The sequence below is a fragment of the Nicotiana sylvestris genome, chromosome 9 (genome assembly GCF_000393655.2).
Source record: "Nicotiana sylvestris chromosome 9, ASM39365v2, whole genome shotgun sequence".
Taxonomy (NCBI): domain Eukaryota; kingdom Viridiplantae; phylum Streptophyta; class Magnoliopsida; order Solanales; family Solanaceae; genus Nicotiana; species Nicotiana sylvestris.
Genome location: NC_091065.1, coordinates 183188285 through 183214500, shown reverse-complemented (window position 1 = coordinate 183214500; position 26216 = coordinate 183188285). Strand labels below are relative to the sequence as shown.

Sequence of the window (26216 nt, the reverse complement as noted above, 5' to 3'; positions counted from 1 at the left end):
ATTCCAAAAATACCCCTCTGACCTTACTGAAATTACCCTTTTACCCCTGAACGTACTGCAAATTACCAAACTACCCCATCAGCTATAACTAATTCACGTAACCAATTTCAACCAAAATACAACAAATATGACCAATTTCTAACCATGTTCAACAACAAATTCAAACTAAATGATGAACAACAAAGAAACAACTAAAATTATCTTGATTTGAACAACATTTTTAACAACAAACAAACCTACTTTCAGATTCAACAACAACAACAACAAACAAGTATATTCAGATTTCTAAATTCAATAATCATTTGAACTTAAAATTAAATCTAACAACATTACAACCAACAATTCCTATATTAAAACTAAACAAGATCATGAAGCAAACTGAAGAAATAATCATAAATGATAAACAACAAACAAGAAAATCAAACTTATACTAATTTCGGATTCAAGAACAATCAAACAAAGTATGGACATAAATGAAAAGATTCAACAACAATAACAAGCAAGTTTTATTCAAATTCGAATTAAGCTTAAACAAAACAAATAAACATATTCAAATCACTAAACTTCAAATAATCAAATGATTTTTTTAAAAAAATTAAATCCAGCAAAATTATAACAAAGATACATGATTCCAAAAAAAATTAAAAACCAAAACATAACTTCACATTAAATTGCTGAATTAAAAACGAACTTCAAACAAGATGAAACACGAATTAAATCTATATTAACAACAAACAACGGATTCAAACGATTTAAGCTAACACTTTTCTATATTAAAACTAAATCCTCTTAAAATTAATAAAACAAACTGAAAAATAATTTAATTGAATCTTCAACTTAAATCTATCAACAATATATTAAACTAACCATTTTTATCTAAAAATAAATAAGAAAAATGAAAAAAAACTTATACTAATTTCAAATCTGAAAATATCAAACAAATTATGGACGAAATAAAACTTAGAACAACTAACCGTAAATGACCAACGACGAACATCGAACGAACTCTAAACGAAACCAACGAAACTTTGACATAAACGGACTTGAAGACGACGAAGCAACAAGCATCAGTCGAGGTGAAAGATGAAGAAGACGCAGCAGCGACGAGCTTACAACTCGTCCATGGTCAGCCGCGACGGAGCAGCGGCGAAGAAGATGCAGCGGGCAGCAGTGGCACATCGCATGAAGAAGACGTAGCAGGAGCTCGTCGAGCAGCTGGAAGTCGACTGGGCAGTGTCGACTAGGTTGGACGAAGAAGAAAGCAGCAACGCAGCCGCAGCGATGGAGAAGACGAAGGAGACGCGGCCATGGCAGAAGGAGGAGAAGCAGCAGCGTCGGGGTGGAGCTGGGTTTCGACGAAGGTTTTACGACGATGTGACGACGACAAAGAAGGTGAAGACGAAGAAGATGAATATGGGGCAGCCATGGAAGCTGCTTCACGTCGTCTATGGCCGAGCTTCGAGGGTTTTTGGAGAAGATGAAGTTGAAAGGGAGGTCGTTCATGGTGTGGGCTTCGTGGGTGTTGGAGGATGATGGTGGACTGCTGGTGGATGATGTGTGAGGAGGGCAGGACTGGAGGGGGTGGTCATTGGGTAGCCATGGGAGGGGTTATTTGGATGCTTGAAGAAGAAGAAGGAAAGAAAGGGGGCGGGTGGGGCTTTGTTTTTTAACAGTGAAATTTTAGGGTTTTGTTTTGAAATGAAAGATAAGGAAATAGGGGTGTTGGGTTATGGACTGGGTCGACCCGGTTTGGAATGGACCGGGTCATAGAGGAAGGTTGGGTATATTTGGGCCTGTGGTTAAAAATTGAAGAAGAGGCCTAATTCCGATTTTCTTTTATATTTTTTGCTCTCTTTTCTTTTATTTCCTAATTAATAAAACTAAAATTCTAAATTAACTTATAAACTAAATTAACTTATAAAAATACTAATTAATTCCAAATAACTATTATCGCACATTTAAATAGCAATTAACGATAAAATTGCACAATTTAGACGTTAAATGTTAAAAATGCAACGTACATTATTTTTTTATGATTTTCTCATTTTTATAAAACAAACTTAAATAAATACTAAATGAAAATGCGACATATTTTATATTTTTATTAATTTAAACGATTAAACATGCACAGACAAAAATACAAATGATTATACAAAAATACCACAAAAATAAAAACATTGCACATAAAGGAAAATTGTTTTATTTTGAATTTTTGGGAGTGATTCTCATATAGGGTGAAAATCACGTGCTCACAATACCCCTACTGTTGATTCTGATTCCTGTATCCCTGTGGCCTTGGGCAAGGTGCTATATTATTGGGGGGTCTCATACCTCCCACATTCCTACTGTTGAACTGTGATTGGGATGGCCTGTACTGTTGATTCTGCTGGCCCCAACTCTGACTAACCTGTCTCTAGCCCCCATAATTAGTCACATAGTTCATATCTTCAGGGTAATGTTGATGATCATGTTCTGCTTTCCACTGGTTACTAATTGGCTGATTAATGCAAGATGTGCACAAGCCCCCATTAGTAGTATCTACAATATTGCTGCTTTTGCCCTTACTCTTCCACCTTTTTGGTGAGTATGCTCATCTGTGTCAATAAGGTGGCCATATTTTTAGCCATTGAATTGGATGGATCTAAAGGCACTGAGTGCACCACTGGAGTGATTGGTGCATTTCTGGTTATCCATCCCAAATTCTGCGCCATCTTGTCAAGTAGACCTTGACCTTCTCTCCATGTTCTACTCAAAAATGCTCCATCGGCTGAAGCATCAACAATGTTCTTCACGCTATCTGACAATCCTATGTAGAACCGCTATCCCAACATCAAATCTGGAATGCCATGGTGCGAACATATGACCAGCATCCCTTTAAAACGCTCCCATATTTCATGCAATGTTTCCATTAGTCTCTGTTTAAAACTCAAAATATCATCAATCTGTTGCGCGGTTTTGTTGGGGGGTGGAACTTGTTCACGAATTGCCTGACTAAGTCCTCCCAAGTTGTTATGGAATTTATGGGGAGTGAGTAGGTCTGAGCAGCTCCTTTCACTGAAAATGGGAATAATAGCAACTTGATTACTTCTAGAGTTACATTGGGCTGTCTTTGGGTTTTGCAGATTGACAGAAAATTTTTCAAATGTTGTTGAGGATCTTCGACTTGTGACCCCGAAAATAATCCCTTGTTTTGCAACAAATGCAACATGTTATTCGTGATTTGGAAGGATTCAGCTTGTATCTGCAGGACTAAAATCGAGGTGGCCAGATTTTCAGCTGTGGGTTGTGCCCAGTCATAGAGAGCCGCCTCTGGCACAAGAGGTGCCATTGGCGCTATTGGTACAACTGGGTGTTCTTCGTGATCTCCCATTACTGTTTCTAATGGGTCAGTTGTTTGTTTTTCCGGTTGGCCCGGTTCAAGGCCTTGAAAAATTTCTCAGGATCTAGTAATGCTTCAAATACTTCACCAGTTCTCGATGAGTTTCTAGGCATGCACTTGTGCAACCAAGTCGACAAACGTTAAAAATTTCAATGTAAAAGTTGGGTATGGAGAGAAATAACTACACTAAGAATTTTTGTACTTCTTTCAATCGTAATTGATAATACCGTTAATTCCCCGGCAATGGTGTCAAAATTTTATCATGCTCAACTATGCCTATTAAAAGACTAAGCGGGTGGTGCAAATATAATCCGGGGTATTATGCCCCGAGTCGAATCCCACAGGGAATTAACGTATCAAGAGAAGCCTTTAAAGTACTAAATTCTTATGAGTCAACCTTCTCAAACTTTGTAAATAACAAGTGGTGTTATGGTCACTACTCCAACTAATAGAATCGATAAAACGAAGATTAACTACTACACAGTTGTAGATAATTGGAATAAAGGTCTAAGGTAATGGTTTCCCCTGTTGTTGAATTCCTTAGTTGTATGTTTCTTATAGTTATGAATTAGTTGTCTCTATCGATCATGAACTCTCCAGCTATCATAACTCTCTCTCAAGTAATTATGATAATTTACTAGACGCACTTTCCCAAGCTACACTAGCTAGATTCGCATTACAGTTCACTTAGATCGCACCCGAGGTATCGTTATCTCTACTCCAACCTCTAAACCCTCGGTTATGACTCCCGCCTATACTCCGGGAGTGATGTTATTCAAATAATTACCTAAATATGCACTCTCTCTCAAGAAAATACATAATAAATAGGAACGACTAATTGAGGATCCTTTCAACTAACCAAAATCAAAACGTAGTTGAACAAATAGAGATTAACAACCAATTCAAACTATATTAATATAACAACAAGTTCATCCACAACGGGTTCACCCAAAAACTTAGATTAAAAGAATTAGCTACTCATAACAATGATGTTCATCACAATAATTAAATTTATTACAAATCATAAAACAAAAGGAAGAAAAGAAGAACTTGATGTAGAATACTCTTCCTTGCCTCTTGCCTTTCCTTTTCTTGCTCTCAGCTATCAAAAGCTGCACACACACTCCTTGGGCGAGCTTGACCTTCTATAGGTTAAGTGAATTTGCCCCCCAGACTTCCAAATTTACCCCAGGAATTATTTTCCGGAACTGGGCTAGCGCGGCCGCGCTAATGGCCGCGCTAGTAGCCTTACCATTCTGCCTCGACCATTAGGGCCGCGCGGTCGCACTAGTGGACGCGCTAATGGCTGTGCTAGTCTAGGACTTCATTTGGTCGATTCTTTTTCTCGTCGTCTCGCTTACTCAGCTCCTAGGGGTCTTTCTTGCTTCAATGCATCTCCAATCACATCTTTAAGGCCTTATATAAGCTCCTCATTCCTGCAACACAATTTAGAGCTCATTTTTCATCATTTGATTATATTAGAGCATTGAAACATAATCAAAATGGGGCAAAACAATCGTCAAATGACATAAATCTAGCCTAATATCAGTTTTTATGTGAAAAATGGATTAAATTGTGAACTAGAGCTTTAAAACTCAACTGAGTTGACTTCGGTCAATATTTTGAGAAAACGAACCCGGATAAAAGTTTTGACCATTCCGATAGTTTTGTAACGTGATTTGTGACTTGGTCATATGCCCGAAATCGAATTCGAAGGTCCCTAGATCAAATTATCGCCATTTAACGGAATCTAAAAATCTAAGGCTGAAAATTTCTTAAGTTTGACCGGAGATTTGAGTTTTTTATATCGGGGTTGAAATCCAATTCTGAAAATTTTCATAGTTTCGTTATGTCATTTATCACTTGTGTGCAAAATTTGAAGTCAATCAGAATTGATTTGATAGGTTTTTGCATCGAATATAGAAGTTGGACGTTTCTAGTTTCATTAGGCTTGAATCGGGGTGTGATTCGCGGTTTTAGCATTATTTGATGTGATTTGAGATTTTGACTAAGTTTGTATGACGTTTTAGGACTGGTTGATGTATTTTTTCAAGGTACCGAGGGCCTCGGGTGGATTTCGGAAGGTTAACGGATATAAAAGGCTGCTGAAATTTTCTGGGCAGTTTCTGCATTTTTCGCACGTGTGAACAGTGACAGCACCTGCGTGAATAGTATCTGTGTGCAGTACCCGTGTACAGTACACATGAACAGTATCTGTGTACAGTAGACGTGTATAGTACCCATGAACAGTACCGTGAACAGTCCCGTGAACAGTAAATGCGTAAACAGTAACCACGGAAAATTCTTGACAGAATGTTAAGTTCTGAAAATGGTATTCATTTTTATCAAATTGGAGCTCGGGGAGAGGCGATTTTCGGGAGATTTTCATAGAAAATAACGTGGTAAGTGTTCTTAACTTAATTTTGGTTAGATTACCTGAATCTATTCCTAGTTTTGGCATTTAATTGGTGATTTTAGTTGGGAAAATCTTGAAAACCCTCTTGGTTTAATTTGAAGTTTTGAGGGTCGAGTTGATGTCGGATTTTGGTAAAATTGGTATGGTTGGACTCATGGTTGGATGAGGTTTCATATTCCATAATTTTTGTCGGGTTCCGAGACGTAGGCCCCACGGGCAAATTTTTAGTGCAATTTCAGATTTTAAATGGAAAATACAGAATTTCATATGGAATTAATTCCTATAATTTTTAATGACTGAATCGAATTGTTTATGACTAGATTTGAGAATTTCGGGCACGAATTCGTGAAGCAAAGGCTTGTTGGAATTTTAAATTGGTTGCAAAGTAAGGTAAGTGTTTGGTATAACCTTATCTTGAGAAATTAGGAGTTGTGTCCTATTTGTTATGTGTTATTTGTTGGGTACGACGTATAGACATGGTGACGAGTATTTATACATTGGTGTCAAGCATGCCCGTGAGTCTTATACTTTGATTAATGTGACTCCGTTTCGTATTTTATATGCTCTATATGATAATTTCTATTGAGGAATATGACTTGTGGAAGTATTATTGTTAATTAAACATGGTAGAGCATTGGCTCAAGTTGAGAATTGAATTGTTGAATATTGTAGAGCATTGACTCAAGTTGAGAATTGAATTGTTGAACATTGTAGAGCATTAGCTCAAGTAGTGAATTGAGTTGTTAAGTAAACGTGAAAGAAAAAAGGAAAGAGAGAGAATCATGATATTGTCTCCCTTGGCGGGATATTATTGTTTTGATATTGTTTCCCTTGCCAGGATTTGATTGTTGTACTATTGTTCCATTGCCGGGATTTTATTGTGATTTCATTTATTTCCTTGCCCTTATACCTTGTGATTGTTGTTTGGGTGAGGAAGAGTATTAAAGCACAGAAGGTGATGCCGTGTATGATTTGGTGAGGAAGAGTGTTAAAGCACGAAGGGTGATACCGTGTATGATTTTGTAAGGAAGAGTGTAAAGCACGAAGGGTGATGTCGCGCCGCACAATGTACAATTCCGTGCCGATTATATTGATTTTATGGTGAGGATGAGAGTAAAAGCACGAAAGGTGATGCCGTGCAGTTTATATTGATTCTTATGGTGAGGGTGAGAGTAAAAGAACGAAGTGTGATGTCGTGCACTTGTCCTTGATTTTTCCTAATTCTAATTGAGTTATGTTGTCCTTTACGTTTATTTACTGATTTTCTGTTGTTACTTGATTTTATTTCGATGTTATAAATTCCCTTACCCTTATTTCTTGTGATTGTTGCTTGGCTGAGGAAGAGTGTAAAACACGAAGGATGATGTCGTGTATTGTTTTGGTGAGAGAGTGTTAAAGCACGAAGGGTGATGCCGTGTACTTTCTGTTTGCTTTGTTTACTTGTTATTAACAATTCAAGTGTATTAACTGTTTAGATCCTTTTACTGTTGTGATCCTTTGTGTTGGAAATCCATAGTGTTTACAATACCTCGCCTTATTTTTTTATATGTTCAATACTTCAAATTTCAGAATTTTTTACATTTTTAACTCAATTGATTTCTCAAGTAAATTTTTCTTAAATCGTTTGAGGTTGTACTTTAATTAAAAAGGAATTTCTACTATGTTTTGATTTATTTATTTCTCGTATTAAAGGTAATGATTCATTCGATATTGTACTTTAATTGAAAATGGTATTTTCTTTATCAAATGATTTCTAAAAAATAACTTCATCTTTTCTTGTTGATTTCCTAATTGGGTTGGAAGCTGTACTCTACGTTATGTTAAGTGAATGAGGCTCTTTGAACATTCTTAATTGTATTGGGTTATGGAACCTATGAACTGAGTAACATGAGGATATTGTTGTGCAATGTGAGGCAGAAATATGAGGGCATAAGGTGCCGGGGAAAATATTATGGTTTTATTTAATGGCACGTGAGTTGTCCGTGCGATTGTGATATAAATATAGGCACAAGGTGCCGTGAAAATATGAAAGTGGGCTAAGACCTATATTATTTATGATTATAAAATGAGGCATCACAAGGTGACCTTTACTCGAAAGAATTATATTCGAAAGATGCTTATCTGAAAGATATTTTATTTAAAGGAAATATATTCAAAATATATTCATTGAAAAGCATATTATCTTAGAGATTTATATTTGAAGGACTTGATTAATTGATTGCACTTGTATTTATTCATTGTTGGGGAACATTTATGGTATTCTTGTTGCCTGCTTTTTATATCACTGGTTGATCATTGCTGCCATCATTGTTATCTGCTTCCTATTATTTTGTATGCTATATTGCACAGGTTTATTTGGTAGTCTGGTCCTAGCCTCGTCACTACTTCGTCGAGGTTAGGCTAGACACTTACCAGCACATAGGGTCGGTTGTGCTGATACTACACTCTACACTCTTTTGTGCAGATCCCAGTGTTGTAAACTTCGAACCATAGTGAGATTGTGTTTCTTGTTCATCAGGCGACCCGATGTAGTCCTGCAGGCGTCCGTAGACCTTGGCATCTCCTTCTATCTACTATTCTTGTTTCTTTCATGTATTTCTAGGGACAGTGTTGTATTTATTCTTTCAAACCTTTATTTGTAGTACTCTTAGACAGTCCGTGAAGTTGTGACACCAGTCTTGGGTAGATTTGTTATGGATTTGTATTAGCAGTATTATTAAATCTTTACAATACAGACTTCCGCTTATTCAATTATGTTGTTATCTAATTGTTGGCTCTTAGCTGTTATCGGATTAAAAATAGAAACAAGGTAAATAGTTCAGTTGGTTGGCTTGCCTAGTTTTTACTAGTAGGCGCCATCACGACTCCCGAAGGCAGGAAATCCGGGTCGTGACACACAATGTGTTTCTTACAATAGGAACTGCTAGGGAATCTGGTTCTCTATACAGTGGGAACTTATCTTGTGTCTCATCTACATGCTGGTTCCGCAGTTAGCACTGTACCAAACTGATATAGGACCAGATCGCTATACAATTTGGTTCCTCAGTATTTTTAGTAGAAACTCATAGAGAACCCGGTTCTCTATACAGTCTGGTGGACGCTTAGTTTCTAATAATCAGTATTAGTGCGGGTTCTTTCTAAAAGGTTAACACCTAGAAAGGATCTACATGGATGCTCCACCAAATTTTGAGGAAGGACAATCAACGTACAAACCACCAAGATTCAACAGCCAATACTATGGTTGGTGGAAAACAAGAATGCATGACTTCATTATGGCTGAGGACTCAGAGTTGTGGGATATAATCTGTGATGGACCCTTTGTTCCCATGAAAACTGTTGGTGGGGGAATAGTTATAGTCCCAAAAACAAGAAAAGAGTACAACGATGTTGATAGAAAGGCTATTGAGAAGAATTTTAGGGCAAAGAAAATTCTTGTTTGTGGCATCGGACCAGATAAGTACAACCGCATCTCAGCTTGTCAGCCTGCTAAGGACATTTGGGAAGCTCTTCACACTGCCAATGAGGGCACTACTCAGGTTAAGCAGTCCAAAATTTATATGCTTACTACTGAGCATAAGCTTTTTGAGATGAAGGAGGATGAGTCTATTCAAGATATGCACACACGTTTCACCTCCATTATTAATGAGTTTCACTCTCTTGGTGAAGTCATCCCAAGAAACAAGCTGGTCCAAAAAATACTTAGTGTTTTACCAGGTTCTTGGGAAAGTAAAGTGAATGCTATCACTGAAGCCAATGATTTGCAGAAGATGGCCATTGATGAACTCATTGGAAATCTCAAAACTTATGAGATGAAGAAAAAGAAGGATATTGAAAGAAGAGATCCCAAGAAGGAGAAGAACCTGGTTCTCAGTTCTGCCAACAAATACTCAAGTAGTGATGAATCCGACATCGAGTATCTCACTCGAAGATTCCAAAACATGATTTGAATAAATGGTGGGATTCCAATTTAAGAAGTTCCAGCAGGAATTTCAAAGAAAATGATTGCTGACATAAGTGTGGAAAGTTTGGACACTTCATTAAAGACCGTCCTCTTCATAAGCAGGATCATTACAAAATCAACAATGAAAAGGCCAGTAAAAGTAACCAGGTCCTTGACAAAAAGTTCAAAAGAAGAGATGCTACTGACAACATGATGAAGCAAGCCCTGATTGATTGGGAAATTCTTCTAGTGAATCTAAAGGTGAAAATATGATAGTTGCTGACAATGGATCTTCAGAATATGAGTAAATCTTTGCACTCATGGACAAATCTGACGATGATGAGGACAAGGAGGAAGATGAGGTAAGTTTCTTTGATGTTCAAAGAAATTTGAAAACTTACTCTAAAAAAATTGATGTCCTTAGCAAATGTGTTGATTGATGCCGATCATAGCCTCGTTAAAGAGAAAAATTATTTAATAGAAGAAATTGATGGCATTGAACAAGAGAGGGATTATATGGTAGTTTCCATTGAAGACTTAGAGGAAACCATTGAGAGTCTGAAGAAAGAAAAAGAGGTTTTAACTGAGAGTGATGCTAACATTGAGCATGAGATAGATGATCTGTTAGTGGGAGTTGTAAACTTAAAGGAAACAATTGGGGAACTTAAAATGACAAATAGGTCTTCGAATTCTCAAAAGGGAAAGGAATTTGCAAGTGAGACACACATTAATTTTGAAAGTGAGTTAAATTCAGTGAAATCTAGTCTGTGTGCTGAGCTTGAGAAAAATAAATAACTTCAGGAAGAACTAGGAAGAGTGAAAAGTGATCTTGAAAAATCACTTAAGTGGACCTGGTCCTCTGATGCTATCACTGTCGTGTACACAAACAATGGGGGAAACAGGCAGGGAATCGGGTTCCAAAGGGAAAAGACTCCCTACAACCCTTATAGCAAGTATGTTACTGTACCTGACAATTGGCTTTACACTCACTGTGGCAACACTGGGCACTTTAAAGAAAATTGTAAGGTTAGAATTCGGTCTCAACAGAAAAACAAAGTTCTTGCTAAAAAAGTAACAGCTGCTACGGAACTTGGTCCTTCACATAAAAAATGTATAATGCCTGCTTGGACCAAAAGAGCCCTCATTCACCCCTTTTATCATTACAAGGACTCCTGTGAAGTTAAAATTCATTCGTTGCAGAAAAATAAAGTTTTTGTTGAAAGAGGCATATTGATAAGGAACCCGGTTCCCAGAAAAGAAAATATGTGTTGCCTACATGGGCAAAAGGAAGTTTGATCCACCCGTTCTATCATTACAAGGGACCTAAACTCGTTTGTGTTCCTAAGTCTAACTCCTGATTTTCTTGTGTAGGGAACAGTGAAAGGGAACAGCCTACAATGGTACATGGATAGCGGCTGCTCAAAGCGTATGACTGGAAGTACAAATGATTTCCTTTCACTTAAGGCCCTGCAAGGAGAGAGTGTACCCTTTGAAAATAGCTAAAAGGGGTACACTCTAGGAGTAAGAAGGATTGATATGTGACAAGGAAAATAAGTGGAATTCTTGTCCAAGATATGCACAGTCACAAATCTTGTGACCGGTGAGGTGGTACTTGTGGCCAAAAGATACAAGAATATTTACATTGCTGATTTTAAGTCCCTGCATGGTGGTGATCTAACATGCCTAAGTGTCATTGATGATGATGCTGAGTTATGGTGGAGATGACTGGGCATGTGAGTTCTACTTGTTGAACAAAATTGGTTATGGAGAACCTGGTTCATGGGATGAAGTAGTCAACACTGCTTTCTACTTGATTAACAAGTGCATGATCAGGTCCCTTCTTAAGAAGTCTCTCTATGAACTGCACCAATGGGAGAAAAGCCAAGTTGACTTACCCGAGAGCTTTTGGATGGAAAATGTGTTGCTCTCAATAATGGTGGCAAAATGGTCACAAAACAAAGAAGATGAAGATGGAGAATTCACAAATGCTCCTAGTGAAGCTATAGATATTGCAAATGGAAAAACTAATTTGATGAGTCAAGTCAAGCAAAAGGATGAAGGAGATGTAGTAGAATCTTCAAAAGGCACAGAAGAACCTGGTCCCTTTATCACCTCGACTGGAGCTGAACATAGGGGTGTTGATGCAACATTAGGTACTCTTGATGCAGAATAAAATAGTGGAAGGCATAATTTTGTTGATGTCAATTATGATTCACGTATGAAGAACCTGGCCCTTCAAATTCTGAAATTCAAGTATCCAACTAGAAGCAAAAGAGTTCACGTCCCTTCAAAACATAATCACATCCTTAGACTTTGGTATTCAACCTAGTTCTAAGAAAGAGAGCTTAAGGAACGACAATTTTTTTTGGGGGTTGTCACACCTCCTTTTTCCGCACCCGAGAGGGCGCAAGGGAGTTTTTTCCAATTAAAGGACAATTGAAACGGGATTGGTTTATTTATTTCAGAGTCGCCACTTGGGAGATTTAGGGTGTCCCAAGTCACCAATTTTAATCCCGAATCGAGGAAAAGAATGACTCTATATTACAGTCTGCGTACCAGAAATCCGGATAAGGAATTCTGTTAACCCGGGAGAAGGTGTTAGGCATTCCCGAGTTCCGTGGTTCTAGCACGGTCGCTCAACTGTTATATTTGGCTTATTTATCTGATTTTAAATACAATATGAAAACCTATGTGCAAGTTTTAAACTCTTGACCGCTTTTATTATTATTTTTTACGAGAATTGCAACGTCGTGAAAATATATCTCAAACCACGTTACATCAATGCACCCGTGGTTATTGACATATCTCGACTCGGTTGAGATTTGGATTTGGGTCACATAAATGTGCACCCGAATTAAGAAAAATACGTTATTAAGACGCACCTAAAGCAACTAACGTATTGTTATTTTGGAGAAGGCCGCAAAATTTGCTAAACGGCATGTCCCGAATTCTAAGTTTTTTTAATATATATACATTTAGAGGGCCCCGCAGCTTCTACATTTTTGTTTGTCGAGGCTCGTCTCATTCATTATTTTTTAAAAGAATTTGCAACGTCGTGGACATGCATCTCGAACCACGCTACAATCAATGTACCCGCGATTTAGAGACACATTTCAACTCTGCTGAGATTTGGATTTGGGTCACATAAATGTGCACCCGAGTTAGGGAGAATAAATTATTAAAGGCGCGCCTAAAGCACCTAGCGCATTATTATTTTGGGTGGGGCCGTGAAATTTGCTAAACGGCCCGTCCCGGAATCTAAGTATTTAACACATATATTTTGTGAGGGCTCCACAATCTGTACATTTTTTATTTGGCGAAGCTAGTCTCGTTTTTTATTTATTTATTTATTATTATTATTTTTTTCATTTTTTAAAAGGATGCCATTTTTACGCCTTTAACAATACTAAACCTTACGGCTTCTTTACAACTAAAATCTCCTAACTTGTCAAAAAATTAATAAAATGAGTTTAGTGAATGGGTGTTTCGGAAGTGGTAACAACAAGTACTAATGCTAATTTTGTCCGAATGACCTAAGCAAAGGAAAGGACGAACAGATTAACGTCAAACTTGTGTCATAGAACAACTAGTCCAACTTAATTAAATGACATCGGATAAACAAGAATCGCGTAACGCAAAATGAGCAAAAATGCATACGATGAAAACATAAGCAGAAAATTATCATACCAACTTCTATATTGCATCTTTGAACATTTAACGTAACATTTCCTTTTCTAATACTTGAGGTTTACTAACCTTTGAACCTCGGCAAACTCAGGACGACAAACACGACCCCGACGGGACTCAAGCCGGACTTCTCTGAACGAAGAACAACGACGGAACCTCGGACAAACACCTCGACGTACCGGACCTCGATGAACCAAAGACGACCTCGATGGAAATAGAAAGCTCGGACCCACAACTGTCAACAACCAAGGATTGTTTGGTTGCTGCTGTATTTTTCCGGCGCCACACCTGGTACGTGAAGCTGCAGCAGGAGGGGGTCGTTTGTGCAGTTGAAGAAGAAGTTGATAGGGCTGAACGACGAGTAGCAGGGGCTGTGGGGAAGCTGGAAAGGTCGTTTGGTGATGGTCGATAAAATAGTAATGGAGGACTGCCGGTGGTTGTAGGCGATGGGGAAGGCGACGGTGGGAGGTGCGACTGGAGGTGGTCGCAGGTTTCAGGTAGTGGTTATGGCGTTGGGGGAGTAGTCGATGATGGAGCTAGGAGGAGGAGGAGTGGTCGTGGGATTGTAGTTTGGGCAGTAGGGTTTGCAGGTGTTTGCTGGAGGTGGAAGGGTCCGTTTGTGGTGGTGTTGAGACGTGTATGGAGCTGGTTCTAATGGAGGGGGCTGGTAGCGGCGACAATGGCGGTAATAGAGGTTGCTAGTGGCGGGTTGCTTGGACAGAAAAGATGGATCAGTGGTAGTGGGTCGTTGATGCTGCAGCTGTTCCGACGAGGAAGCAACAGCAGCAGCTGCGTGATAGCAGCGGACGTGGGGGTCGCAAGGTGGGTTTTTGGGTAGGGTTTCCGTTCCTTCTTCTTTTTTTCTTGAGGAAGAAGATGAACAGTGATTGCCGGGTTTAATGGAGGATCGACGGACTGGTTGGATGGAGCTAGGAGGAAGAGGAGTGGTCGATGGTTATGGGTGACGGACTGGCGGAGCTGGACGAGGTGGAGGAAGCTGGTTAACGCAGCAGTAGTTTTTTTTTTCTTTCTTCTTTCTAAAGAAGAAAGATGAACAGTAGTCTCGCAGCAAAAAAATTTTCAAGTCCCCCTCCAAATGTGTTTTGCCCGTGTATTTGATAACCTTCTGCCAAGAAAAATGAGCCCCACGCGTGGTGGGGTTCGAGACTTGTGTCCCCCACGCGTGGTGGGTTCCCCGTGTATGGTGTTCCGTCCGTGTTCCCCACGTGTGTCCCCTCACGTGTGGTGGACTCGAATTATTATGGGCTAGGTCCGAAATTAGGCCTAAAACCGGGTAGTTTGAACCCGAATATTATTCTTTTGCCCGGACCCGAGAAATAGGAACACGACGTTGCTCAACTGATTAATTAAGCAAAATAACTACAAAAATAAGACTGATAATTAACACAAAACTAGATCTTTTTTAATATTTTTTTCAAGATTAAAATAACTACAAAATACTAATAAAACTATTTTTTTTGTAATTTTCGTTTTTAATATAAAGATAAAATATAAAGTAACATTTTTGTATTTTTCAAAATTAAAATGACTATAAAACATTAATAGAACTATATTTTTGGTAATTTTCGTTTTTAATATAAAGATAAAATATAAAGTAACATTTTTGTATTTTTCAAAATTAAAATGACTATAAAACATTAATAGAACTATATTTTTGGTAATTTTCGAAATTATATAAAGTACAAAAATAAAGTACAATTTTTGTATTTTTTCAAGTTTATGAGAAATACATAAACTAAAATTTATATATATATTTTTGTAATTTTCCTCTTTTGCGACGAAATAAAGCAAAAATAGTCAAAATAGCTATATTAGGCCTAAATTACATATTTATGCTAAAAATGTGAAAATTCTCGGGGAGGGTCAAAAATCAGGTGTCTACAGCTGCCCTCTTTGACTGGAAACACGAAGAGTTTTCCGACAAAGAACGACTAGACATGTTTTTGACCCGACCATTACTTGGAGGGACTACACTACGGAAAGGAAGGGGATGTGACCGAGCCCTGGTATCTGAGCTGCCTACATATCCTTGGTTATACAGGAATCAGGCCACGTGTAGTTCGGAAATGAGAGAGATGGTTAAGTGTACCGAGGTGTAGAGCCGATCGAGGTGCCGTTCCGTTGAGGTTCCGGTCCGTGGTCCTGTCATTACATCAAAAATGAAAACTGAAAAAGACTAACTAAGCCTATCAGCTACTAGTTACAAGGATTCCTATCTTTAAGTCTTCTGAAACTTGATCTTGAGTCTTGAATGGTGCTTCACACAGACTTTGGATTTGAACCTTGCTACTTGCTAGTTGTAGGTGCTAGTTCTTGAGCAGACCATATTTGTTTTGCCTAGATATCCTTGAGCAGACCTTGATACCCTTTTTGTGTCCAGCTTTTGTTGACCATCTCAGACTGTTGACTCGCATTCTTGAGGCGAGCTTCTGCTATTTATGACTTGGTTGAATGCTGGGGATTTTAGCCGTAGCCTTCTGATTCCCGGTGCTGGGGATTTTTATTGTTTCCTGCAGGGGATTCTTGTTGTATTCCTCTGCTTTATTGATTCTAAATGTGCTCCTTTCTCATATGAGCGGGCTTTTGGCTTCAATACTTCAATTGTATTCCCTTATTCTCCAGGTGGGTGCCTGATTTCTATTTCTTTTCTTTATCCTTGTTCTCCAGGTGGACGCCAGATTTCTTCCTTCCTTTGTCCTTGTTCTCCAGGTGGACGCCTGGTTTCTTCTTTTCTTTGTCCTTGTTCTCCAGGTGGATGCCTGATTTCTTTTCCTTTGTCCTTGTTCTCCAGGTGGACGCCTGATTACTTCCTTTCTTTGTCCTTGTTCTCCAGGTGGACGCCTGATTTCTTCTTCGTCGGCTTGCGTTTTCCTCTGATGCTTTTATTTTGTGAACTTGAGGGATGGTACGGGCCTTTTGCTCCTCTGAGTACCAGTTTTCATTTTGCTTGATCCGCTGGGGACATGGCCTTCTTCATCAAGCCTTTCAATGGTTCCTTCGGCGGTATGGCTCTCTTCATCAGATTTGCCACGCTGGGCATGACTCAATGTTCACAAGCTACTTCTTTCAAAATGCGTCCTTACGCGTCCTTTTGACTCGTGTGCCTGAGTTTGTCGCCCTCTGCTTCTCGGCGCTGGGGATTTTTATTGTCACCTGCTGGATATTCCTGTTGTAACCTTCTACCTTCCGGTGGGGTTACTGCTCTCAAAACCTGAAATATTTAAACTAAAACATAAAAATATTCCTCTCGTTATACAGGTGGGCGCCTATTTAAACTAAGATATGAAAATTATTCCTCCCGTTATTCAGGTGGGCGCCTATTTAAACTATGACTGAAAATTATTCCTCTCGTTATACAGGTGGGCGCCTATTTAAACTAAGACATGAAATTTATTCCTCTCGTTATACAGGTGGGTGCCTATTTGAACTAAGACTGAAAATTATTCCTCTCGTTATACAGGTGGGTGCCTATTTAAACTAAGACATGAAATTTATTCCTCTCGTTATACAGGTGGGCGCCTATTTAAACTAAGACATGAAATTTATTCCTCTCGTTATACAGGTGGGCGCCTATTTAAACTAAGACTGAAAATTATTCCTCTCGTTATACAGGTGGGCGCCTATTTAAACTAAGACATGAAATTTATTCCTCTCGTTATACAGGTGGGCGCCTATTTAAACTAAGACTGAAAATTATTCCTCTCGTTATACAGGTGGGCGCCTATTTAAACTAAGACATGAAATTTATTCCTCTCGTTATACAGGTGGGCGCCTATTTAAACTAAGACTGAAAATTTGTTTTCCCGTTCCTCCGAGAAAATTTTTGACAATGGCAGAAAATTTTCTGCCCCAGTTTTGGTGACCTTTCTGGTATTGCGTTCCTCTGCCTTCATCGACCTTTATTTTCCTGCAGCAGACAGAAAGACTTAATTAGTTTTAATCATGGTGGGGCAACGGTGATCTTTCCGTTGGGGGATGATTTCTCCCTTTTCTTTTCCTTGCTCTGTGCACCAATAACTGGTTGGTGGACGACGTCGCTTGCTGGGGTGGTTTTTCCATTTAACCCCCTTTCTGCTTCTCTTTTTAGGACATGCCGTGGGAGTCTGCTTTTAATCCCGAAATTACCCCCCTTCAGGAGTTCACTTCCCCCGGAATTGTGAGGCATAGAATTGCATTTCCTGGGGATATCTTGCACTGGATTGATTTCCCTTTCTTGTGGCATCTGACCACTTTGGACTGGTAGTAAACTTTGAAAAATCTCTTTCAACACGAATTCTTAGAAAGAAAAACAAAAGAAATAGAAAAAAGAAGAAAATCTTTCTGAACCAATACTTGGTGGAAAAAGGAAAAGAGAAAAACTTATCTGGACAACAGGACTGGTCCTTGTGATCATGACGTGCACCATAGATTCCCGACCCAGTCTATTTGTATCAATCAACTTGCCAGATGACCTTACTTGGTGGGGATAAATGGGCGTCCATTTCTCTGTGAACGCGGACCCCTTTTGTTGATCTGTCTCGTCGCCTCATAGTGCCCTTCGAGGGGTTTTCACTAATGAGACTCTCTCTTTTCTCTCAACTCTCGGTGCCTTATGGTGCCTGTGAAGGTTTTCACCAATAAGACTCTCTCGTTTTATATCCCTCATCTTTCGTCGCCTTGTGGTGCCTGCGAAGGTTTTCACCGCCAAGACTCTCTCATTTTATTATATATTTTCACGGAGGATGGGAGTGTTGTCGATGTGACCCTCTCTTCTAGAGATCAATTCATTTCCCGTTTTATGCTCCTCTTCTTTGCCGGGGATCAGTGTATTACTCTCGGCTTTATTTGCCTGACTTGGCGCCTCTTGGATATTGATCGGGAGGTCTTTTGGACGTCGATGTTGGTTTCGGTGTGGGCTAAAAGAAAGGCTATCAAAATAAAATAACTTGATGGGTGATACGCTACAACTTTTGGAATCAAAACTTTGTTGGAACCGTAAAACATAACCTCTGCCCCAGTTTTTCTTGCTTGGGGGATTTTATTTTTACTCTATGTTGAATTATGTGCGTTCGCACATTGTGCCTATCATGCGTACTTGTGTATACTATGCACACTATGTACTCTATGATGCACACTATGACCGAGCCGTGAGGCGCCTACGTATCCTTTTTGAGGAATCAGGTCAAACGTAGTTCCCGCTGTTTTGTGGTTTTTATCTTCTTCTTTTTCTTTTTCTTCTTCTTTTTTTTTCTTTCTTTTTTCATTTTCTCTTAAAATTTTCTCTTCTTCTTCTTTCTCTTTTCATATCTTTTCCGTTAGTGATTCCAAAAGAGGGGTATGAAAGAATAACTTAAATCTCAAAAGGGGAAAACAAGGGTAAAAGTGTTTGGATAGAAGAAAGAATTGCCTCCGTCATTTCATTATCCAATAAGTACCAAGTACAAACAAACGAACCAACAACTGCCATAATCAAAAGAAATTACGCATAATATCTCTTGACTGCATCCGAATTGATAGCCATGTCAACACATCTTCCCTCGATATCTGTTAAACACAAAGCTCCATTGGATAATACTCTGGTCACGATATAAGGCCCTTACCAATTTGGGGCGAACTTGCCTTTTGCCTCGACCTGGTGTGGGAGGATCTTCTTCAATACCTGCTGCCCTACTTCAAACTTCCTGGGGCGTACCTTTTTATTATATGTTCTTGTCATTCTCTTCTGATACAGCTGACCATGGCACACCGCTGCCAATCTTTTCTCGTCTATCAAGCTCAACTATTCCAATCGAGCTTTGACCCATTCGTCATCATCGATCTCGGCTTCAACGACAATCCGGAGTGACAGAATTTCAACCTCCGCCGGTATTACGGCCTCAGTTCCGTACATCAACAAATAAGGAGTTGTACCTATGGAAGTCCGGACTGTAGTGCGGTAACCCAACAAAGCAAAGGGTAATCTCTCGTGCCATTGTCTGGACCCTTCCACCATCTTTCGCAGTATCTTCTTGATGTTCTTATTGGCTGCTTCGACCGCTCCATTCGCCTTGGGACGATATGGGGTGGAATTGCGGTGTGTAATCTTGAATTGTTGGCATACCTCTCTCATCAGGCTGCTGTTAAGATTCGCACCGTTATCCGTAATGATTACTTTTGGGATCCCAAATCTGCAGATGATATGGGAGTGCACAAAATCCACCAATGCCTTTTTAGTTACCGACTTGAAGGTTTTAGCCTCAACCCATTTGGTGAAGTAATCAATGGTTACTAGAATGAACCAATGACCGTTGGATGCTGCTGGCTCGATAGGTCCAATGACATCCATGCCCCATGCCACAAACGGCCAGGGTGCTGACATCGTATGTAACTCTGTTGGCGGAGAATGAATCCGATCTCCATGTATCTGACACTGATGGCACTTCCTCACGAAAGTGATACAGTCATGTTCCATGGTGAGCCAATAATACCCTTGCCCGAAGGATCTTCCTTGCCAATACATATCCGCTCATATGTGGCCCGCAAACTCCAGCATGTACCTCTGCCATAACCGTCGTGGCTTGACCGGCATCTATACATCTCAACAATCCCAAATCTGGGGTCCTTTTGTATAGCACTCCTGCGCTGAGGAAGAAGCCATTTGACAAACGCCAAAGGGCTCTTTTTTGGTCTCCAGTGACCTGTTCCGGATATATCCCCATTCTGAGGTATTCTTTGATATCATGAAACCAGGGCTCGCCATCTGCTTCCTCTTCTACGGCGTTGCAATAAGCGTGCTGATCACGGACCTGGATGTGCAGAGGATCAACATACATTTTGTCAGGGTGGTGCAACATTGATGCTAAGGTGGCCAATGCATCCGCAACCTCGTTATGAACTCTCGGGATATGTTTGAATTTTACCGATCGAAATTGCTTGCTCAGATCGTGCAAGCATTGTCGATAAGGTATGAGTTTCAAGTCCCGTGTTTCCCATTCACCCTGAATCTGATGTACCAAGAGGTCCGAGTCTCCCAAGACCAAGACGTCTTGGACATCCATGTCCGCAGCCAATCGTAGACCCAAAATGCAAGCTTCATACTCGGCCATATTATTGGTGCAATAGAAGCGTAGTTGAGCCGTAACAGGATAATGGCATCCCGTTTCAGAAATGAGTACTGCTCCTATTCCAACCCCTTTCGCGTTTGCAGCTCCATCAAAGAAAAGCTTCCAACCCGGTTCCTCGGGTAACTCCAGCTCATTTGTATGCATTACCTCTTCGTTGGGGAAATACGTTCTTAAAGGCTCGTATTTTTCATCAACAAGATTCTCTGCCAAATGATCGGCCAGCGCCTGGGCTTTCATGGTTGTCCTCGTCACATAGACGATATCGAACTCTGTGAGCAGAATTTGCCATTTTGCCAACCTCCCTGTGGGCATAGGTTTCTGAAAGATATACTTCATTGGGTCCAAACGGGATATTAGATAAGTAGTGTACGAGGACAGGTAGTGTTTCAACTTCTGAGCTACCCAAGTTAGGGCGCAACATGTTTTCTCGAGTTGAGTGTACTTGACTTCATATACTGTGAATTTCTTGCTAAGATAGTAGATGGCCTGCTCCTTCCTTCCTGTGTCATCATGTTGCCCCAGTACACAACCAAAAGAATTTTCCAGGACCGTCAGATAAAGAATTAAAGGCTTCCCTGGCTGAGGCGGGACCAATACGGGTGGATTAGACAGATACCCTTTGATTTGGTCGAAAGCCCCTTGACACTCTGCCATCCAACTTACCGCAGCATCTTTTCTCAGCAATCGAAATATGGGCTCACAAGTCGCCGTGAGTTGAGCGATGAACCTGCTGATGTAATTGAGTCTACCCAGCAAACTCATTACCTCTGTTTTGTTCTTTGGCGGTGGCAGATCTCGGATGGATTCGATTTTGGATGGGTCTAACTCAATCCCCCGTCGACTGACGATGAATCCTAACAACTTTCCTGATGGAACCCCGAATGCGCATTTGGCCGGGTTAAGCATGATATCATACCTTCGGAGTCTTTGGAAGAATCTCCTTAGGTCTGCTACATGGTCTTCCTGATGCCAAGACTTTATGATCACATCATCGACGTACACCTCAATTTCTTTGTGTATCATGTCATGAAACACAACAGTCATTGCTCGCATGTACGTTGCCCGGCATTCTTTAGTCCGAACGGCATTACCCGATAGTAGTAAGTTCCCCATGGCGTGATAAATGCTGTCTTTTCCGCATCTTCTTCGTCCATTAGGATCTGATGATAACCCGCATAGCAATCCACAAATGATCTGATCTCGCGCCCAGCGCAATTATCGATCAAGATATGGATGTTGGGTAATGGAAAGTTGTCCTTGGGACTGGCTTTGTTGAGGTTGCGGTAGTCGACGCACACCCTGATTTTCCCGTCCTTCTTTGGAACTGGTACCACATTGGCCAACCACTCGGGATATCGAGTGACCCGAATGACCTTCGCCTGCAACTGTTTAATCACCTCTTCTTTGATCTTTACACTCATTTCTGTTTTAAATTTCCTTAGCTTTTGCTTGACCGGAGGGTATGCCGGGTCAGTGGGCAATTTGTGAACCACTAAATTGGTGCTTAATCCTGGCATATCATCATATGACCATGCAAAAACATCTTTGAATTCCATGAGGGTTTTGATCAATTCTTCCCTGACATTCGGCTCAATATGGATGCTGATTTTGGTTTCTCGGACATTATCAGCGTCCCCTAGATTCACAGCCTCAGTGTCATTTAGGTTAGGTTTGGGTTTTTCTTCAAATTGGCACAGTTCTCGGTTTATCTCTTCGAAGGCTTTATCTTCGTCATATTCAGATTCATCGTCACAAACGACCTCTTGCATCATTGAGTCGGATTCAGATTGATTTATTAGACTAGGTCAACGATCCGCTGTGCATGCCATGTCATTAGAACCAGTAAAAAGAGAACTGTTCAGAAAAAAAAGAACAAAACAAAATTAAAATGGGCAAAAGAAGAGAACTTTATTAAACTTGCGGGATAAAAGGGTTCACACTTTTACAAAACAAAAGTAAAATTTGGATTACACCCTGGAATAATCCTAACAAAACAAAACAAACAAAACATAAATCAAAGCCTACTACCAAGACTCCCCTCGGACAGGAAGAGGAGTAACCGTCCAGTTGTTGGTTTTGGCCTTAGGCCCCACAAACTGTATCTCTGCTCTGCTGGAACCTTCTCCAGCTTCTACCATACTGATATCAGCGAATAGCCTCTCGAAACTCTGATTCAGGTCCCCATCCATACCAATCAATGGTCCTAGGATCTTCGGGACTGGCGACCCCTTGGCACTGGCTCTGACAAAGGACCTTGAGAGACGTGGCACCGGTTTGGGCAGAAACCAGACCCTCTTCTTCATTTTTCGCGCTTGCTTCCTATCTGCTGCGGTTGGTTTGAACCCCAATCCGAAAGTTTCCAGATTTTTAGGCAGGGTGACAGGTTGGACAATCCCCTGAAGCTCGACTCCCAGGCCTCTTCCCGGCACAAATCCATTACCCAGCATTTCCGAGACCATCATGACTGTCGCGGCAGCTACCCTAGGGTGCGGGATGATTTCTCCTTCAGAAATTTTGTTCGCCGACACTGTATCGAAAATTTGGTAGACCCAAGGACCTTTGTCATCATCGGTCTCTATGAAAGGTACAATGGCGCCACCCATGGTGCACGCCGTGTCCTCGTCGTGTAGCACGACCTCTTGCATTTCCCACTCGAACTTCACCATCTGATGTAGGGTGGAGGGCACTGCTTTGGCTGCATGAATCCATGGTCGTCCTAACAGAAGGTTATAAGATACTGTGGCATCTAGCACCTGGAATTCCATGGTGAACAGGACTGGACCGATGGTCAATTCAAGTACAACATCCCCTACCGTGGCTGTTCCATTTCCGTCGAATCCTCGGATGCAGATGCTATTCTTGCAAATTCTTCCGTGATCGACCTTTAACTGGTTTAGAGTGGATAATGGCAGATATTGGCACTTGAACCGTTATCCACCAATGCCCGAGTAACTACCGAGTTTTCACATTTGACAGTCAGGTAAAGAGCTTTATTATGCTCTGTACCTTCCATCGGTAGGTCATCATTCTGAGAATGTTACCCTGTTCACCTCGAAAATCTTGTTGGCAATGGTTTCCAGGTGGTTTACAGAAATCTCGTTGGGCACATGAGCTTCGTTCAATATCTTCATCAGGGCCCGACGATGCTCCTCAGAATGGATCAGTAATGACAGCAGCGAGATCTGGGCCGGCGTCTTCCTCAGCTGTTCGACCACGGAGTAGTCATGTACCTTCATCTTTCTCAGGAATTCCTCAGCCTCTTCTTCAGATACAGGTTTCTTGGTTGCAGCTGGGTTGGTTCTTCTCAGCTCCGCCGGAGCAAAACACCGACCTGATCGAGTCAGCCCCTATGCTTCACAACTAACTTCCTCCACCTGTTTTCCTTTGTACATCACTACTGCCTTCTCGTATTTCCAAGGCACAGCCTTGCTATCAATCATTGACAGCTGGACTACAGGCTTTATAGTGACCAATTCTCTGTATACCCCCTTCAACGCAACCGTAGGTGTGGGCGGAGTCCCTAATATTACCAACTTGTTTGGCTCGGGTTTGCTTGTTATGGCGGACGGGCTCTTCCCCAATATCACTACTGGCTTGACGCCTTCCCTCTGCGACTGTACCCTCGTTCCCCCACTGGTTGATTCTTCTTTCGGGGCGGCTTGAATCATCATCACTGTCTGTGAGGGTTTTCTCAACTCTCCTCCCTCATACACCAACTCAATCATGTGAGTCTCGTGGTGTGCTGGCAGTGGGTTCTGGTTGATGTTGGGAACCTCCGGTGTCTGGACCTCAATTTTGTTAGTATCAATGAGGTCTTGTATCGCCTGCTTCAATCTCCAACATTTTTCAGTTTCATGTCCCAGCATCCCTGAGCAATATTCATAGCTTATCGTCCTGTTCATATTTTGAGGCGGGGGGTTTTGCTCTCTGGGTTCGACAGGAGTTACCAAACCCAATCGTTTCAACTTGTGGAATACGGCGGTATAGGACTCTCCCAGCTCAGTAAAGGCTCTATGTTTCTGTAGCCTATCATTTTTAGCCGCTTGACTCCCTCGAAAACCTATCCCTGGAGGGTTCCTGTGTGCTCTGGGTGGAGGGTAAGTATTTTGTGGTAATGGGTAGGTATTATGTGGAGCTGGGTATGTAGTGTGGGGATCCGGCGCACGCCATTGTGGGCGAACCGGAGGTTGGGTGTATGTCTGGGCTTGATGGACGGTGAAATGCGGTTCTTGGGGGGGATAGTAGTGATGTGGTGGGTTGTATGGGTAGTTTGTCCTGTGAGGTCTGGGTTGGTTGTAGTGTGGCCTGCCAGATCCGGACCAACTGCCTGCCTCGATCGAGGCAACTTCTTCTTTCTTTCTTCTCAGCGCACCTCCCGTGCCGTTCTGAATAGCCTGGGTCGTTGCCTTGAGTGCCGAGTAGTTCAGGATTTTGTCAGACCTCAGACCCTCTTCTATCATGACCCCTATCTTGACCACCTCGTTGAAGGATTTTCCAACCGTTGTCACCAAGTGACCAAAGTAGGTTGGATCCAATGTTTGTAAGAAATAGTCCACCATCTCTCCCTCTCTCATGGGAGGATCGACTCTGGCCGCTTGCTCTCTCCAGCGGAAACCGAACTCGCGAAAACTTTCCCCGGGTTTCTTCCCAGTCCTCAACAATGTGAGACGGTCAGGGACTATCTCGAGATTGTACTGGAAATGACCTGCGAAAGCCTGCGCCAGATCATCCCAAGTGTACCACCTACTGGAATCCTGCCTGGTATACCATTCTAGTGCAGATCCGCTCAGACTTTGGCCGAAATAAGCTATCAGCAGCTCATCTTTGCCGCCTGCCCCTCTCATTTTGCTACAGAATCCCCGCAAATGTGCCATGGGATCGCCGTGCCCTTCATATAAATCAAACTTAGGCATCTTGAACCCCGCCGGGAGTTGGACGTCCGGGAAAGGGCATAAATCTTTGTAAGCTACGCTGACTTGGTTGCCCAAACCGTGCAGGTTCCTGAAGGACTGCTCCAGGCTTTTGAACTTTCTCAATACCTCTTCCTGTTCAGGGGCTTTAACCGGCTTTTCAATCTCTGCCGGTACCTCCAAGTGCGGATTGTAGGCCTGGGGCTCGGGGGCATGGAATGTAGGCTCAGGGGGGTAGTACTGCGTATCGTGGGCCTGAAACAATGGCTCACTGGTCGTTCTTTGCAAGGTGGCTGATGGGGGTCCCACAAAAGTGGGAATATTTGGTGTTGGGAGAGGTTGATGGGGTGGTGGAGCTTGGGAATCATGAGGGCTTCTTTCTTGATGATAACGAGGATTCAGGAGGCTTGTGGAAGGGCCGGAATGAGGGTATTCCGGCATGCGCCCCAATGGCTCAGGACTCTATTGTGCTTTGGCTAAAGCTAGCTGCATTGCATTCATCTCTAGTCCCATCCTTTCAATCTTTTCCATCGCTTCTTTTAACAACTGGCTCATCGGCCTTTCTTCCTCGTTATTATTCTCTGAAGTAGTCATGCTTATTGCTACCGGTCCTTTGGATCTGGTTTGGTAAGGGTGTGTTGCCAGAATTCTTTAACAACTAATTGTCTTGATCAGACAACAACAAATTTTGTTAGCGTTAGAGTTTAATGGATTTAATCTCAACAGATAGAGGATGCAATGCTCCTAGGATGTTAACCGTTTCTACATCTTCGCTTTAAAC

At 41.2% G+C, this 26216-nt stretch overlaps 1 non-coding gene across 1 annotated transcript; it reads left to right on the top strand.

Annotated features, from left to right (window-relative positions):
• Window positions 1-2841: 2841 nt before the first annotated feature.
• Window positions 2842-2948, top strand: LOC138878778 (small nucleolar RNA R71). Its single transcript, XR_011402554.1, has one exon. It is a non-coding gene; the product is annotated as a small nucleolar RNA R71 (small nucleolar RNA).
• Window positions 2949-26216: the final 23268 nt, after the last annotated feature.